The following is a 14526-nucleotide window of genomic DNA, read 5'->3' as shown; positions in this document are numbered from 1 at the left end:
ATCGTTAGGTGGTTAGGCACAGTGTGTACTGCTGAAAATAGAGAGTTTAAGTTATTATCAAAGAGGGTACTAGCAAATCACTTTAAAACACTGGAGAGAAGTGTCTCCCCCTGCTGTCATCACAGAAGACGCATTGTCTCTTAGGTCAGAGTCCTGTACCTGGGACACCTACTGGTGTCCATCATAGTACCAGAGGATTCATGAAGTTATCGTCACCATAGATGATGCATAGTTTTATTGGAAATAAAATAAAACTACAGACTGCAAATAAAGGATATCAATATTTTCCTTAAAAAAAATCTATGCTCGGATTCATTTACTGAAGAGTGAACCTACCTCTAAACCACCACAATGGTCTGCCTCAGTCAATTTATGGCTTTAAAAGCAGGGATGGTATTTGGGTGGCCAAGTAGCAGTTTGGGGGCAAGGTGGTTGAGGATATGTTTTAACATATTTCATGTTTTTAAAGATTTATTTAAATAATGAATCAACAACAACAACAAAAAATGATGTAAGATGGGATAAAAGAACCCCTTCATTGAGTTTTTGCCATGATAAAAATGTTGTGTTTTTTTTAAAAAATCCTTTCATTTTCTTGTCCATCACATTTCTCCACACAGGAGTCAGCCAGTGGATCCATGAGTAAGTCTTCCAAGGTCATGAAGAGTTGAGTGTGTCAGCCTCAAATCTGTAGCCCTGGAAGGAACTGATTCAAGGTCTTGGTGACAATCATTGGCTGAGCTGAGTCTCAACCCATAACCAGACTGAGCCGGGTTCTTTCATCTGTGTCGTGTTTACAGAGGGGTTGAGGACACGGGTGGAATTAGGTTGAAACTCTTCATGGATGAGATGAATTGTAAGCAGTCAAGAAGGAAAAGAGATGGTATGTGCAGGAGTTGAGAGATTGGAGAGGAAAAATTGCATGAGGGGACCAATGTCTAATCATAGCCATTCATTCACTCATTCACTTATTGGTTCACTTATTATTTCAGTCCAACACATCTGTCTCATGAAAAAGAACATGGGCTGTGGCGTCAGACTACTTACACTTAAATTCCAGCTCTGCCTCTTTCTAACTTTAGTATTGGACAGGTATGAAAAAATAGTGTCTTCAGTTTGCTTCCAGAAACCACTTTCTTCATTCTGCTACCTCATCCTCACTGCTCCCCCTCAATCTCCTTCACTGCTTCCTCCTGATTTCCCTTGTTGGACTGCCCTAGGTTTAGTCCTCAGAAGGTTTCTTCTCTCCGTCTACACTTACTCCTAGCGATCTCATTGAGAATCATGGTTTTAAAATTACATTCATATGCTGACTTCCAAATTTGTATCTCTAGCCTGGACCTCTGCCACCGAGTACCAGCATTGTATATCCAGCTACGTGCCCAGTATGTTCACTTGCATATCTAATTGACATCTCAAACTTGTACATCTAAAATCAAACTCCTGATCTCCACCTCCTGCTCCCCAATCTCCTTTCAGTCTTGGCTATTCCATCTTCCAGTTGCTTGGACCATAGACCTCGGAGTGGTCTTTGATTTGGGTTTTCTCTCACCCACTCCCTATCCAGTCTATCAGCAAATCCTCTAGGCTCAACCTTCAAAATATATTCAGAATCTGGCCACATCTCACTACCTGCTTGAAGCCACCATCATCTCTTGTCTAGAGTATTGCAGAAGCTTCCTAACTGTTTCTCCAGCTTCTGTCCTTGTCCTTTTGCAGTTCATTCTCAGTTCAGTGGCCAGAATAAATCTCTGAACTATTGATCTGATCTTGTTTCTCTTTTGCTCAAATCCCTCTGATGCTTATCTGTCTCCTTCAGAGTCAAATACAAAGTCGGCAAGGCCTTGCTGCCTCCCAGACAGGGCTGCTGCTCTTGCTCATTCCATTTCGGCCGCATGGGCTCCTCTGCTAGTCCTTGACCTTGCTAAGCATGCTCCTGCCTCGGGGCCTTTGCACTTGCTCTTCTCTGCTTGGAGTGCTCTTCCTCCAGATGTATGCTAGCTCATCCCTCATATCCTTCAGGTCTGTATGCCAAGGTCTCCTGATCAATGAGGTCTTCCCTGACCACCCTGGCTTAGCATGCTATTGCCACTGTAACAAACCACCACAAACAGTGGATTAAAACAACACAAAATTATTATCTCACAATTCTGGATGTCATAATCTAAAATGAAGGTGTTGGCAGAGCTGGTTCCCTCTGGAGTCTCCTCTTTCCTTGCCTGTTCTAGCTTCTGGAGGCCACCTGCCTTCCTTGGCCCCTGGTTCTTTCCTCACGTCATTCCAGCTTCTGGCTTCCATCATCTCTCTCCTGCCTCCTTATAAGAAGTCTTGTCATTACATCGGGCCCAGGATAATCTCCTTATCTCAAAATCCTTAATCACATCCACAAAGTCCCTTTTACCATGTAACATCACACATTCAGGAGATTAGGACATAAACATCTTTGGGGGTGGCCATTAGTCAGCTACCACAATCTATTCTATACTCTGTATAAAAACACCCATCCCAAGCCATTGCACAACCTGTTGTCTCTGTCCCTGTTTTATATTTTTCTTCCTAGCACTTTCCCTTATCTGACACTGTGTGTATTTACTGATTTGTAAGTTTTTGTCTCTCCTGACCGCAACCCTTGCATGTCCTAGAGTGTAAAGTCCATGAGGCAGGGCAGAGCATGCCCAGGGTCATGATCGTGTGCAGTATAAATATTTGTCAAGTGAATAAATTTAGTCTCTAATCCCAACAAAGGCGGTATCGTGAAAAATAATAGTAAGAAAAGAGCCATAAAAAAGCATTTATAAGACACAGTGGCACCCCAATCAGTCCACCCGGGGAGAGTGCCCACGGAGCGCCACAGCCATGAGACAGGGCTGGCCAGGAGTGGGGGGGAGGGACAGAGCTCAACTGGGTGTGATGGGCCTGGGGGTGCTGAACAAGCACAGGGGGCCTATCCTATAGATACTGCTCAGCAGGACAGAGGGTCCACATGGACAGACTCAGATCAGAAAAATCAGGTCAGGGGGAATGTGCTAACTAACCACACCAGAGTCCAAATCAGACAGGTGGTGTATCCTGAGATGCTTTTACAGGTGTGGGGTTTTGGGGAGAGTCTGAGAAAGCAGGAGGAAGCTGGTCCTCAGTGAGGCATAGGGCGGTGACAGCCTCGCTCACACTCAGCCCACTGCAGTGGTGACACTGAGATCTGATTGCTGAACCGCAGGTGGGTGCTGCGCCCACCCAGGTGACCAATGGATCGCTCTGGTCTGCCACCTGCTCCTGGCTTGGGAGGAGGCAGAGGGCAAAGAGAGAGAGAGGGAAGAACTCACCTAACAGATCCTCAGGTGGCCTTAGAAGCTGGTGGGCGGCAGGTTGCAGCAGCAGTCCTCTTACTGAAAGATTCTGGTGAGTGGATTCAGTGTTGACTTCCTTCAAATCCTGGCCCCACGGTAGCTTAGGCATGTATCCTTGGATAAGTTCTTTGCTGTCTCTAAACCTCAGCCTCCTTATCTCTAGAATGAGAATAATAAGAGTGCCTATTTCCTAAGAGCATCGTGAGGGTTAAATGAAGCAATGTGTAGCGTCTCCTTGGGATTTATTATTTATCCCAAAGCAGGAAGCATCAGAGGTCTAGGACGGTGGCAGTGCCACCTGCCTTCCCCTCACACAGCACCTGAGGCCTCAGCACTCAGGTCTTCCCCGCAGGTGCTCTGTGGGTGGATTCCTTCTGATAGTCCTTCTCTAAATACCTGTTTATACCCCAACTCCCAACTTCAGGGTTCCCTGTCCAGACTCCCCTTTAGTGGAATCCCCTTTAATGATGAGGAATTTCTGGTCCTTTGTCCCTTCTCAGGCCCTGCTAACTCTGCCCTCGGGCTTCAGTTCAATGCTCCTACCAGCCCTGCCCTGGGAAGCTCTGGTCCCTTTTGGCTCTGGGGAAAAAGATGAAGAAAGGGCACCAGGTTCTAGCAGCCAGGGAGCGGTTGATAAGGAGAAGCCCAAGGATGCTTCAGTTTAGCTTCTGTCTCCCTGGCAGCAAGGGCTGAGGTCAGTGTTACGCTAAATTAAATAAATGTATACATTAGTCATTACACCACAGGCATGGAGTTGGAGGGAATGCTAACACTATAAAACTGCAAACATGCAAATACACTGTAAACTCTAAAATAACATAAAACTCTAAAATAACATAAAAATGCTGACTTTTATTGCTTAACTTGGGATTTTCTACCCAAGTTTTACTTTAGTGAAAAGTTAGGGACTTGCCCTTATATGTAATTTATAAAAATATCAAGACTGAGACCAACATCTGGACGACTCCACTGATTACCTCCTCTCTAGCCATCTATGAATTATTTATTCAACACTGTTCTTCCAAATCCTGAGCTTGTCCTAAGGATGTGGCCTTTTCTGGTTCTGGAGCTGGTTCTTGTGGCTTTGGTGCAGTTATAAGTCACTGGCTCACATTTCTGCACTGTCTTGCAGAAATGCTTTGCTCAGGTTTGCCATGAGGGCCACAGTGGGAGCCAGGAGGTCAAAGTTGCCAGGACAGTCTGCAGTCTTCTTTCTGGTGGGGCTGGGAGAACCTGCCATGTGAGCTGCCATTCACTGTAGTCCCCAGAAGAAGGCCACACGTGACATAGAAGTCTGAGTACGGAAGCAGGAGGACGCTGGTTTCTTTGGGCATATCCGACAAAAGATCAGAAGGACCTTTGTTACTGAAATGCATAAGGTGTTGTACAGGAAGCTTGTAAAAATGAGTATCTCCCTTCAATGGGTGGTCAAGATTTATCGTGAGATTGTGAACACGGGAGCTACTGCCTATTTGTTTTGTTTTCCTTGAGCCATAATAAATGCATTTATGTGACACCACGGAGGCATTGGGAAGACACGGTCACTCTGCCAGGGAGAGGTAGCAAGGGGGATGGGTGCATAGTGGAAGAGACACTGACACTCCTCTGATCTGAGCTTCCGGGTCCCACCATGAAGGCTCACATCCACCTGTCCCCAGGGTGATCTAGGCATGAAGGAGGACTTTTGAGTGGCCTCTCTCTGTCCCAGGACTACCTTGCATCACTGAGTCACCATGTGGCTCCTTAGACTCCCTAAATCTCCTTCCCTGCCCACTACTGTGACCACTGCCCTTAGCAAAGGCTTCTGGATGGCTCCATGGGCCCTAGATCACACCTCTCAGCTACTCCCTCCGTCTCTTGACCCATGTTGGCCAAGTCCATGGGACTGGGCTGTGCCTTGGCCCGTGCCTAAGTTCTGTAGGTTTCCCTGTCCACTCACACCCTAGGTCTCTGGCAGGACTGGAGATCTACCTTAAGCCCCTGTCCCGTGGTGAGGACACCTAAGCTTGCCCAGTGTCCTTCCCAGCATCTCGTAGGTGATGGCTTTCTGCCCTGGGTTCTCCGTCATCAAGCAAGGCTCCCTTGTTGAAACGCTGCTACCTTAACATGGCCTCCGTGATGCCAACCACTCTCTGGGCTGTGCCTGAGACTCTTAGAGCCCAAGGTTGCTGTAAATCATCCCCACCATCCCCTCCCAAATCTGACTTTGCCACCAAATCAGTTGAACCAGTGCCTGTCCCATCCTAGTGAGCAAGTCTGGTGCCACTGTATTAGTCAGGCTTCTCCAAAGAAACAGAACAAATAGGATATGCACAGAGAGAGAGAAAGAGAGATTGAGTTTAAGAAATTAGCTCATGCAGTTGTAGGGGCTGTCAAGTCCAAAATCTGTGGAGCAGGCCAGCCTGCTGGAATTTCATTGTGGAGTTAGTGTTGTGATCTTTAGTCTGAGATCTACAGGCTAGAAACTCAAGCAGGGCTTCTATGTTATAAGCTTGGGGCCCAAATCCTTCTTCTTTGGGAAATCTCAATCTTTGCTCTTGAGGCCTGTTTGGATGGGTGAGGCCCATCTACATTATAGGGGGTAATCTTCTTTACTTCTTTACTGATTTCAATATTAATCACATCTAAAAAGTACCTTCACGGCAACATCTAGACGTGTTTGACCAACATAGCCTCACCAAGCTGACACATAAAATGTAACCATCATGGCCACTTTCCAAGTTTGCCTTTCCTCCTCCCCTGGCTTCCCCAGACCATGTTATGGTCTTCTATCGGTTATGATGCTTTCAAATGCAACATCACAGAAAATCCTACTCCAATAGACTTAAAGTATAAAGGGAACTTAATGGCTCTTGGAACTGAAAAATCGAGGCAGGCAGGCTTCAGGTCTGACTCACTTAAGGTTTAAGCTTCATCTCTCTCTGGTTCTCTTGGTTCTACCTTCCCTGTGTTGATATCATCTCAGGCAGGCTTCTTCCCTGATTACGGGATGGCTGACACACTTCCTCACTCAGATCCAAGAGGCAAGAGAGCAGATCCCTTCCAGACCAGGACGCGAGAGCCCCTGAGCTCCCATCCTCTCGGATTGGCTCAATCCTGACATCACCCCTGTGGCCAAGGGAATACTCTGCTTTGATTGGCTTGGGTCTGCCCATGTCCTAACCAACCCAGGGCAAGGAGATGGGATTGTCCTGATTGGAATCTAATTAGGGGTCTCCCTTGGGATTAGGAGTAGAATCCATCCCACCAAAATAAACAGTTGCTGCACAGTGGCTGAGGGGCAGACTGGGTGCTGGGGAACACCACGTGGTGCTCCAGGTCAGCCTCCGGAGCAGGGTGCTGCATTGCCTAGAGCTAGGGGCACGCCCAACGCTGCAGCCTATGCAAATGGTACCCACTGGAGCAGAGTGGCCCCAGCCCATGGGATCATGAGCAGTGGTCCTGTCCCCCAGAAATAACAGCTGCTTGGAAGGAGAGGAGCTCCCTGCTTGGATGTCCAGGCAGAGTTAGTCCAGCCTGGAGGAGCAGGGTGCTGGCTGGTTGTGCTCTCTTCAGATGTCCTTGTCTCTGACCTGTTTGCCCTTCCCTCTGCCGCTGAGGGAGTGAGCACCGCGACAGGACCAAACTCTTGGCAGCCAGCTTTACGGCTGCAGGATCTGGGATGCTGCTGGGAGCCACCCGAAGCTGAGTGGAGTGATTCACGCAGTTCTGATTAGTGACTTGGCAGGGACAAAAAAGAAAGGAGGAAGGTGGCTTGGAGACATGTTGGGGCAGCCCAGAGAAGGGGGTTGTCTCTGAGATTCTGATCTGTAATTTGTTTTTGTTTGAAAAAAAACAGCAACTGAGGTGTCAGGACTCATATCTTCACAAGCTATAAAATGCCTCCTCCACCCCTTTCTCTGTCTACGCCTTTTCTTTCTTCACTGGGCTGCCATGACAGTCTCTGGTACACGCATGTCATACGGAATGCCGGGGGTGGGGGTGTGGGTGCACCCTTGCTGAAAAGGACACTGGATTCCTCATGCACAGTGTCCTCTTCACACGCACAGTGACATGGAGCGTGTCCCTGTGGTCAGCCCAGGTGTGGCCCTGTACCCTCGGCATTCTCATCAGTTCTTGGATGACAAGGACCGTCCACTCTCTGAGCAGACAGACACATGCCAGTGTTGTGCTGAAGGCACCAGTGTACCCTGTTGGACCTGAGAAAAGACTCCAAGAAAAAAGAAATCAAAAGAGATTTGCATGGCCTGAGTATCATTCTGGGCTAGGGAGAGAGGCATCTGCGGTCACAACATGGTTGGAATTACACAAAGGTGCTGCTATACAAGCAGGGACATAATTCTAAATTGTATAAGGGAAAAAAAATCATCCTGTTGCATTCTAACAAAATGCTTTGTGGTTTACAAAGCTTTTTTTTGCCTCTGTCAGGTCATTTAATCCTTGTAGCAATCTGTGAGAAACCCTTTTACAGGACAGAAAACTGAGGCAAAGAAAAGTCTATCACTTTGCTCAAAGTAATGCAGTTACTAGGTGAAGCCTCTGTTTAAATCCAGGTCTCCAAACTCTAATCCCACCTTCTTCTTTTCAATATTTGAGGTAACACTTTTTTTTGGCCCTATCAGCACAAGGAATATTAGTTAAGATGTGCCATGGAATGGATTATACAAATCCCCCAAACCCATTTGCTCACAGACTGGTTTATACTCATTCTTCATGCTTAGTTTGCTAATGTAGAGTCACATGTTACTGTTGTCTTTATTCTCCTAGTTTAATCAGGAAAACGAGCCAGAAGAGCTGAAATGATTAGCTTGGGATCATTAGAAGAGGAAAGAATTTATATTCACAGTGACTGTATTTCTAGTCCATTGATTAGGCAATTTTGCTTTTATGAATCAATTGTGGTGATTGCTATGCTGAATAAAATGTGGAATTGCTATAACAAAGAAAACATACATTATTTGCTTTAAAATGCATACCATCTATGGCTGGACCTAAATATTCAATGGAATATTTCTATTTCCTCTTCCTGATTTTTTTTTAGGTTTTCTCAAGAGGCACTCACATGGGTTCCTCAGTTCTATTGTAGCATGTGGCAGTATGATTCAACAATGCAGTGGCCTGGCATGTGACATTATTATTTAAATTCCATCAAAGCCCTGTTGTAGATGCAGGTTGCTGTTCAAAGTCAACACACTGTGCTTTAGGGGAAATATCAGTGACCACATATACTTGAATCTGCAGCTCTGATCCAGAAGGCAGGGTGATTTTTAGAAACATGTATGATCACCTTTGGAGAGTCTAATAACAAATATACCAGCAATCTCATCACTTATTAGTGTGTTACATTTTTTTCTTAGGGTATATAAAGGTCATTTCATAAATTGCACATTTTGCACTGATTAATCTCCTTGGATTACCTCTTGCTATAGCAAATATGGTAATGTCCAATAATTGCAATTAATAATCATGGAACTTTATTTCATGAGAGGATATTTTGAAAGCCAAATATTCACTTTTAAGAGGATACCAGAAGATTAGCTAGGACAGAATAGAAACAGAAGAAAGAAGAGAAAACAGAGCAATACATAGTGATGGATGTAGTGCTTAGGGACTAAAACATTGAAAGGTCAGAGTTTAGGAGTTAAGAACAAAGAAGGAGGTATTTGGCTTAAATACTATGGGATTTTAAGGATTTTAAGTCTCAGATGTTTCACGGATTAATTCATTTGACAAACATTTATTGTGTGCTTCCTATATGTGAGGTACTGAAGATTTTAGATTGTTTTTTTTTTTTTTTTTTTTTTTTTTTGAGATCCAGCAGTCTTGTAGCCTACAGAAAAAGGACTGGATCACAGAGAGATTTGGTGAACATGAAGGAAAAGGGGAAAGAGAAGGAGAAAGAAAACAGCAGAAACGAAAGTAGTGGTAGCATCCAGTGCAAACACAGTCCCCACTGCAAGACCTCATTTTCCCCAAGTAAAATACGTGTAATATTTCTGAGCTAACACTTTCCCCGATTTCCCTCGGCAAAGGTCAGCCAATTGTGAGTACAAGCATATCACAGCATTTCTGTAAGTTCTGCCCTCTGGCAGGTTCTGTGAGAAACACAAGTTAAGATTCAGATTCAGACCCTGTTCTCAAAGAACTTAGGGTCTATCTGGAAATTTCAAGTGAATGCACGCCCAGTAATAAAGCCAACCTAACACAGTAGGCAAGCAGGAGGCGAGGGGCATGCCTCAGATTAGGGGTGCATGGTAGTTCAAAGAGGGGAGTGGAAAGGAACAAGGAAATTTTCATGGGGAAGATAGATTCGAGTGAGGCCGGAGAGGAGGACACCAGGCAGGAGATGACATCAGACTAAGCAGAAATTAGCCTCATGTCTTTTGAGAGCCATGAAGGACTCTCTACAGAGCCTTTAACTGGAGGGTAATTACTCTGGGGTAGTGGGAAATAAAGTTTGGATAAATAGAGTGTGACTTCTGAGGGCCCAGAAATTCACCCGCAGGGAAGGACCAGGAATCTGGTGGTGGCCCATGATGACAGAGGCAAGTCAGGAAGCCAACCCTGGTAGATGTATTCATAAAGGGTGGACAAGGGTGTTATAGGGTTAAGGCTGCTGACAGGCCAAGAGATCAATCCATTTCTGAAGAACTGGACCAGTATGGCAGCAGAGATGGAGTAGATGAGACATTTCGAAGAAGGGATTGGGAAGGCTCAGAGTCTTGCCTGTTTAAGGGTACAGATGTGAAAGGGGCTTCTAAGATAACTCCAGGTTGCAAATGTGGGTCATTTATGAGAAGAGGAGCAGCACCCACCTTGGGAGAAGATAATAAAGGCCCAGATAAATGTATAAGAATGACTTGAGGTTATGCTGGGACATCCCTCGGGGCAGAAACGAGACCTTCCTCCTCCTCCCCCTTCTCCCAGGGTTAGGCAAAGGTGGAAGTGGGTGATGCCAAAGAACATCGGACAGGAAATAGGCCAGGTTGCCAAGCAGCCAGGTGGGGCTGAGCCAGAGCTGAGGCCGAGGAGTTCTGGGTAGAGGAGATCAGGAGGGTGCAAAATCAACACAGGGACAGAGCAGAGTGGAGTTTGTGGTCAGGAGCCCAAACAGGAGTTTCCTCGGTGCTCAAGATGCGTGCATATAGAAGAGCCTCCAGTCTCACAGTCTATGGTCCTATCTTTGTATTTGTCTTTTCGTCCCTCCACTGACTCGTTTTTTCGACACGTGGACTTGATCACACACGTACCAGGCACTGCACTGGGTGCCAGGGCAAATAGAAATAAGCCAAGGGCCAAGCCCTCAAGAAACCCTTCGCCTGCAGGGGAAGGGGCAGATAAACAGACTTCCAGAACTGAAAACAGAAGCAATAATTCCAAGGAGACCATCTGACGTAGGCATTTGGGATATTTTTTCAGAAATGAGCTGTAGGGCTGCTGTGTTGAATCGGGATGGAAGAGGGTGAAGATTTCAGAGGAACTTCCTTCCGAAACTCTCAGCAGGAGCAGTGAAAACAGACAGTGGCAGGACTCAGGGTTAGAAATTTGTGTCCCAAAGTTCAGCATATCAGAGAATCTAGGACTGTCGTCCCAGCAGCCTGAGGAAGTTAAGCAGACCTATGGGAACCGCGTGGCCCCCGAGGGGCCGTAAGAGGCAGAGCGTATGCTTTTTAAATTGAAGGACAAAATCGAGCAAAGGACAACTGGCTCCTTTTTATCTTCAGACTAGTTAGGATACTTCTAAATACTATTTCATGAGTGCAGAGTAATGTTGTGAAATACAGATTTTCTTTTCATTGGTTTATGCCATAAAGAGAGAAGCAGTCCAGAGAATAAGCTCAATCTCCCCTCGCAGGTCGCAAGCTCCAGGGCCAGGCACCCAGCGTGGAGAAAGGCAGGCTCCCCGGTTGTTCTGCTTCTTGAGGACGGCATGCTGATGGGTATGAGGAGAAGGCAAAGAAGGCCCAGCGTGGAGAACATTCCCTCGTGGCAGAAACTGGGGCTCCATCCGGCCACCCATATGTTCCCCTTCTCTCCAGCAGGACTGCTAGGTGCTTACCCGCTTGGAAAGGAGCCTGGAGATGGGAGCCACTTCTTTTTTGTTTTGAGGCAGAGTCTCACTCTGTTGCCCAGGCTAGAGTGAGTGCCATGGCATCAGACAAGCTCACAGCAAACTCAAACTCCTGGGCTCAAGCAATCCTCCTGCCTCAGCCTCCCAAGTAGCTGGGACTACAGGCTTATGCCACCATGCCAGGCTAATTTTTTCTATGTAGTTTTAGTTGGCCAATTAATTTCCTTCTATTTTTAGTAGAGATGGTGTTTCACTCTTGCTCAGGCTGGTTTCGAACCCCTGACCTTGAACGATCCACCTGCCTCGGCCTCCCAGAGTGCTAGGATTATAGGCATGAGCCACCGCGCCCGCCTTCCAGGGCCACTTCTTAAGTCCCTATAACACTGCTGACATTTCACCCTGGAACTTCTGCCTGACATCACCCTCTCGAGATATCCCTGAGTCCTAGATGTATCGTCCTAAGCTTGGGTGAGAGGTGCAGGGAAAGGAATGAAGTGTAGCAAGGTCGTTAATTGCTCGGGTTTGGGCATCAAACACTCTGGGGTTGAATTCTGCCTCCACAATGGGATTAGCTGTTTCAACTTGGACAAGTTACTTTCTAAGTCTCGGCTGCTTTTGTAGACTGGGCATAAGGTAGCACCAGTCTCCTGGGGGCTTTGTGCATATTGAATGAGATAATGTATGTGAAGTGCTTAGGCTTGTGTCTGCTGCCCAGGAAATGCTCAGTGCCCGATCCCTGGTCTATTAAGAATGTGGCTCTATGTTCTGTGTGAGTCCTAGGACTAAACAGTGCTGCCCATACCCTTATTTGCTTCTCTCCCCTGGCACCCAACTAAAATACCAGCTGTTGAAATACTAACTTCATTAATAGATAGAATCATCTACAAGGTACCTCCTCAGGACAGCATGGACCACAGCACAGCTTCAACCCCACTCCTTTGTTTTCCTACTAATTTCCTGGTTAATGTGACGATGTGAGCGAGAATGTACTCCCTCTACCCCCTGCCCCTGCTGCCCACACACATGCACACACACACACATGCACACACACGCTGAAAGATGGATGTGCAGGCAGCTGGGGGGTGGGGGGTCATGGCAGCCCAGAGCTAAATCCTGCCCAAGAAGCCCTGTAGGAGAGCGCACAAAAAAGAGCCTCTTTGCCAGAGGAGATTTTTATTTTGCAGTTTCCAAAAGGTAAGAGAACACTTCCAACAATTTTTTTTTTTGCTTACAGGCTGAGAATTTAAACATAGGACACTGAATGGCCAGAACCATGGGCCACCCCCGAGTGCCCGGGGCACGTTGCCAGCACCAGGAGTTCGAGTTCCTGCCCAGTAGGCTTGTAACCTGAACTCCCTATTTCTAAAATCCCAGTTCTTAGTAGCCGGCACAAATTCTGGGCCACAAAATTCTGAGAATTATTGCACTTGTCAGCTGCTAAGTCACATGCCCTTCAGCCTGGTCTTTTCTAGTGGGATAATAGTACTTCTGTTAGAGCCTATGAATTTCACTGTCACATAAAAATCGGCATCCCTAATAATACCACCCAAGGCTTGCCATAATCACCCAGAAATATACCATCAGGCCTGTCATAATTAATCAATTTTCAGGATTCCCCCAGGGGCTCCAAATACAATGACTGGTAGCAAATTAACAGAGACTTTGGATCATCCCATTTAACTTCATCAAGGAACTGACCCCATGATGAAAATTTAGCTTAATTAGGATAATAGCTCATATTTAAGGAGTGCCTCAAAGCAAAGCAGCCCACAGATTTTTGTCTCTTAATTTTCAAAGCAGCACCGCACGTCATTGAGAGCCAACTTTTAGTGGACCGGTATGTTTAGCCCTGTTTTTTTATGGATGGGAAAAGCTTGCTGTATACAGTGACAAGAAGAACAACTGACACAGAGCTACGGGCTCCCGATTCACACTTTATTTGCTTAATTTATGTCTGTGAACTACCAGCAGCACAAAAATACATGCAGAATGAATTTTTTGGAGCACACGAATTAATGAATAGGGTATCCTGTGTACATGGCGAAGCCATAAATAGATATCAGTAGTGGAATGTTAGAGTGGACAAATATAGAACGTAGCTTGTGCTCAGCAATGCTAGACTCCCCCACAGAGCCCCATGCTGGTATGTTAACTGGTCTGTTTGGAAGCTTTTTTTTTTTTAAGGTTCAGTTGCATGATAGTACAAAGAACCTTGTGTTACGGTCTCAACACTACTATTTATACCCTGTGACCCAATAAGCACTGATTCCTTGGTTGGGGTTCTCCCAACAATCTCAAGAGAAAAAAAAAAAAAAAAAAAGAGGGAAAAAATAGCCTGACTGGAAAAAAAAAAAAAAAAGTAGTTCTCATTTACAATACTTGAGTCAAGAATTTGGAAACATGACCCCAGCCAAAGCCTTCAAGCCCTCGTATCAAATGTTGTTATTTTTGGGTAGCATGAAAATAAGGCTGGCTGAGGAGCCGGACAAGGTGCCCGGGTGGCTGGGGCAGGAAGGGGGTGGGAGGGGAGTGGGGGACGGCAGGGAGGGACTCTGTCAGGAGAGGGTCCTGCCAGCTGCTGGGCCGGCCCCAGGCCGCCTCAGGGAGGAGTTGGAGAACTTCTCGCCTTCCCTGGGTGGGCCTCCCTCCCCTGTGAGGGTCCGTGAGACGTCCGCTCTTCCCTCTAGGCGCCGGAACGCCCCTGAGTAAAGCACCTCGGTTACGTTTAACCCTCCCTCCTTCCTTCCTCAAGTTTGGTTTTATTTCAATAGATAGTGTTTCCCATGACAGTGAATTGCCTCCCCCTTTTTTGGGAAGGATGCCCTGCCCGCAGGAGATATTTTTATGCTCTGCATGTAGGGGGTGAAAGGGAATCCTGGCTTAAGATATCACCGGCGGGGTAACGGGCTCCTCCAGCCCCACAGAGCGGCGCCCACGCCAACACTGAGGCGCCGCCATGTTTGGGAACGCAGTCTCCCTCCGCGCCGCCCCCACGCGCCCTTCCAGCTTGTCTGTCCCCCACAGGCGCGGACACCTGGCTCACCGGCCACATGGTCGCCTGCTCGGTCACGGACTTTTAGTACATATTTGAAAATTATCCTAAGGGAG

This window comes from Microcebus murinus, chromosome 19, assembly GCF_040939455.1.
Source record: "Microcebus murinus isolate Inina chromosome 19, M.murinus_Inina_mat1.0, whole genome shotgun sequence".
In the NCBI taxonomy this organism is placed as follows: Eukaryota; Metazoa; Chordata; class Mammalia; order Primates; family Cheirogaleidae; genus Microcebus; species Microcebus murinus.
This window is presented reverse-complemented; position numbering follows the sequence as displayed.